At 42.2% G+C, this 4,353-nt stretch overlaps 1 long non-coding RNA gene across 1 annotated transcript; it reads left to right on the top strand.

Annotated features, from left to right (window-relative positions):
- Positions 1-3,398: 3,398 nt before the first annotated feature.
- LOC308399675 lies at positions 3,399-4,120 on the top strand. Its single transcript, XR_013972237.1, has 3 exons — positions 3,399-3,506; positions 3,624-3,746; positions 4,024-4,120. It is a non-coding gene; the product is annotated as an uncharacterized lncRNA (long non-coding RNA).
- Positions 4,121-4,353: the final 233 nt, after the last annotated feature.

The following is a 4,353-nucleotide window of genomic DNA, read 5'->3' as shown; positions in this document are numbered from 1 at the left end:
ATTTTACAGCTCTTTAAAATAAAAATAAAAACTTGCACAAATCACGTGTGCAAAAAAATCATTGTGTGTTTCCAAGCTGACAAACTCAGAGGCTGCCTGCCTTTAAGCTGTAGTCTGTTCGTAGTTTTAATGATTGTTTATTTGAATTCCTGGAGTTTCAGTTTATCCCGGCCAGTCCGTGTTCTTTTGTGAGTCACTTCCTAGTTTTGGTCACCTGTGCTTTTAATTGTTTAACTTCTCTTGACTCATTATTCCTAACTTGTGATTCACGCATGTTTTCCCCTACACTATCTACCTTCTGTTGGCTATTTATTGTCTGAGTCTCCCCTTTGCTGCAGAGCAATGTCGTCCCACATTGCTCCGTGTTTCCTGGTTCCTGGTTTTTAGTTTTCTGAATTTTTGAACTTTATAGCAATAAAGCTGCGCTTCACTCTCTGCTTCTCCAGTCTAGCATTTGGGTCCTTATCTCGTCTGACACTTGATAATACTTTAAACGTCTTTCCTCCAAGCTCCAAAACTCCAAAACAGTTTCCATCAGCATCATCAGTGCTGCAGATTTGTCCAAATGTAAACTGCATTTAAACAGAATCACTAGGAGACAAATGATGGTTAGACTGTAGAGCTGCTCTTCAATTTCCACATTAAACATCCCGCTTTAAAGCTTCCTCTGACGAGGAGTTTAAGGTTCCACCAGCTGTGATTCCTGCAAAACATGACATTCATTCTGCACATGCTGGGCAGCTTTCATCTAATCTCTGTGTGTTATTATTCACCACGTTATTCAAACAACAAAAGATTGACTGTCAATAAAAAACACACCTGAGTGCAAAGGTGTGACCAAAGTCAGACCCACCCTGGAGACTGGGGTCATTTTTTAACTGCTAGAGTTTCAGTTTGGTTATGTCTAAGTGATACCAAAACATTGCGGTTTGGGTTAAAATCGTGGCTCAAGAGTTGGGTGTTCGTCTTGTAATCAGAAGGTTGCCGGTTCGAGCCCCGGCTCAGACAGTCTCGGTTGTTGTGTCCTTGGGCAAGACACTTCACCTACCGCCTACTGGTGGTGGCCAGAGGGGCCGATGGCGCGATATGGCAGCCTTGCTTCTGTCAGTCTGCCCCAGAGCAGCTGTGGCTACAACTGTAGCTTGCCTTCACCAGTGTATGAATGTGAGAGTGAATGAATAGTGGTATTGTAAAGCGCTTTGAGGGCCCCGAAAAGCGCTTTATAAATGCAATCCATTATTATTATTATTAAAATAAACTCCTTGTGATGATTAGCACATGCACTTATTCATAAGACTGCACAAAGTGACAGAAGACACAAACGTCGACTGCTTTAATTCTTTTAAACCAGGAGAGGCTGGTTGTTATTACTGTTAATCGAAACTCATTCAGTATAATTTTTAGTAGAGCCATGAATGACAAACTGATCTGCGTGTGTGTGAGAGAAAGCTGCCTGATGAAGAGCAATGCTGGAAATAAACTGACCTCTGGCCCGACAAATTTGACACCCTGTATACACGTGCGCACGCACACACACACACACACGCGGTTTTCCATTTGTCCTGAACTCAGAGACCCTCTGAGCAGATCAGTGTGTGCCTGCTGAAGTCTATATTCAATTATACAGACAGACGGGGACAGAGGCAGGTAGAGAGACAGTTTCCATGGCTGGTTTTATATTTAGGGGTTTAAACCCTCGAGGGAAGGTAAAATATTTGACTGAGACCAGAACGCACAAACTCCACTGGTCACTCGGAACGTCAGAGCCAATACTGAGTTGAATAGTTTTGTGTCTGCACTGAAACACTGAGACAGAAAGTAGACAGCATAGTTTTGTGCTGCAGAAAAGCATGGCTGCTTCTAATATTACAATGCATTCAGATTACAATGGGTTTGGAATTGGTTTAGATTGGGACAAAGGTTATAAGATATCCAACCTTTAAGAGCTTTTTAGTTTAACTTTTGTATTTAGTAAGCAAAAAAAGCAGGCAAGCACATACAAATAAGTCTTGAGCTGCTCTTAAAAAAATTTCACAGATCTCAAATGTAATGGTAGTTCCAGTGTAGAATGAGGAACCACCAACAGATTCCATCGGTGACTCGTTCCTGTTCCACAGTTTCCAGCCCTTCTAAGCAAAAGAGAGTTCTGGGGTCAGTTTTGGTTCAGAATGGCAAATAGCTATACGGAAGAAATATAATGGGGTTAAAATGTGTTTACAGATTGCAGGAAGGGCTGCGCTGTATCATATCATCACATCAAGGGTTTAAACTCAGATAAAGGCTGGGAATAATGGGTTAAGAAACGTGTAGGGAGTCATGTTGGGGGTTGAATTGGTTAGCTTTGGTAAAGAATACATATAAAGAGGTTATGGTATCAATTTAATGGCATTAAAATGGTTTTAGAGGAAGAAAGAGTTAGAGCACAGAGGAGGTTCATGGATGTAGTGAAGGACATGGTTGGTGTAACAGAGGTGGATGCTGGGATAGGTGATGGAGGCAGTGATTCATTTATTTATTTATTTTTTCCTGTCCCGTTTGGTTCTTTTGCCATCAGAATTATTGTCTAAAGGCAAAGAAAGATGCCCAATGGATTTACTTTACCAAATGGACCATCCCAGCCTTGCTGTATTGGTCTATTTGATTCACCTTTTATTGTTTATTTTATTTTATTTTCACTTTGCTAAACACGGGACAGACTTGCCTGAGGAAAGTAAAGGGAGAAAGAAAGAGGGAAAGAAAAACAGCAGGGAAGAGGAACGGTCATAAAGGGCAAAAAACAAAAACCAACAAAACAAACAGACAAAAAATACACATATCAATCACCTGGATCATCTGTTGAGAAAGAAAAAAGAGAAAACAAGCAAAAATAAAAAGAGAGCAATATAATAAACATCATCGCGATGATCTATGGGAATATAACAGTAAATACTAAATATTGAATATTATTGTACAGCACGTAAGATCGACAGCGCACAGTGTGCTTTGAGGTAGGAGCCAAAAAGGGTGTAGTTTGTGTGTGTGAGCACCCGTGTGTACACCTGTGAGCATGAGCGCGCTTGTATTTAAAAGGTTCCTTCATGTAATGATCTGCTAGAGGGTGTGGGGAGCCACAGCCCCGTCCTCCAGGGCATGAAGCAGGTATGGAGGAGATCCAGGCTCCAGACATCCAGAGACCCCCAAAGCACAAGAGACCAAGGAAGACCAACGGAGGGGCACCCGTGCCACTATCCCTGAAAGAGCTGAGGAGAGCCCAGTGATTCATTTAAAGACCACTAAAAGAAGCAGCTCAGTGCAAACTGAGAGAATGGAATGCTTCTTTTTTTTTTTTTTTATGTTTTTTAATAGTTTTTTTTATGACTTTTGTGAGAATGTACTTAATTTCACTTTGCATGTTGCATGTTATAGTCATACTAAAGATATTCTCTTTTATGCTATTCCTTAACTCTGAGCTCAGACCTCATTCTTTCAGTGATCACCCAGAGCTTATAACTGCAGCTGAGTCACAGGTGAGGGCTGGTGTGCAGGTCAGCTGGCGAACTGAAAGCTTTTCTTGCAGCTCTTTCTTCATCTGAATTACTGCTGGTGCTGAAATCCAATGCCACACTTTTACTTCACCTTTCCAGCCTTGGGAACAAGATCCATCCAAACTATTCAACTCTGTGAAGTGCAAACCTTCACCTCTATTGAACTACTTGTCTCACATGAGCCACGCCAGATGCACACAACAGGGGGCGCTGCAGAAAGAGGTGAGCAAGTACCTATCATGGCTGAAGGTTAGGGTTTGTTCTGCATGAATTACATTTTGGGGTAATGGGATTCAACAGATTCAGATTAGATTCAGTTATCATGGTTACACTGGAAATAAGAGGGTTTTACAGTAGTATGAATGGTTAGTTACCATGGCAACGGCAGGACAGTGGTCACAGCACTGGCGTCTGTTCAAGTGTAAGAGCCGTTACCAATCCTCATCTGACTTGAATCGGCTAACTCTACTTTTCTCTCCCTTTTGTCTTCGTAATGTAGGTCTGTGGGTCAGAGACCCCCACCTTCTCCACCTGCTCATTTATCAGCCCAGATCATGCTGGGAGAGCTGGAGGGCTGAGGGTGTGGGGGCTGCAGAGTCATCTTTCTGACATCTACTCATATTTCTGCCTGCAGAGCGTCTGCATTCAGGATCAGTTAGGATGAAGCTCACATATACACCAGCTGTTTGTCCCAAAGCAGAATGTAAAGACGCCTAAAATACAAGATGGAGGCAGAACCTGAACTCACGGCTGATTTAAGGAGAGAAAACATCCTGTTGGAGGTCTTCATTGTTCTGCTCAGAAACAGGAAATGGTCTGAAAGGTGAAA

Source organism: Rhamphochromis sp. 'chilingali', assembly GCF_963969265.1.
Source record: "Rhamphochromis sp. 'chilingali' genome assembly, chromosome: 7".
Classification (NCBI taxonomy): domain Eukaryota; kingdom Metazoa; phylum Chordata; class Actinopteri; order Cichliformes; family Cichlidae; genus Rhamphochromis; species Rhamphochromis sp. 'chilingali'.
This window is presented reverse-complemented; position numbering and strand designations above follow the sequence as displayed.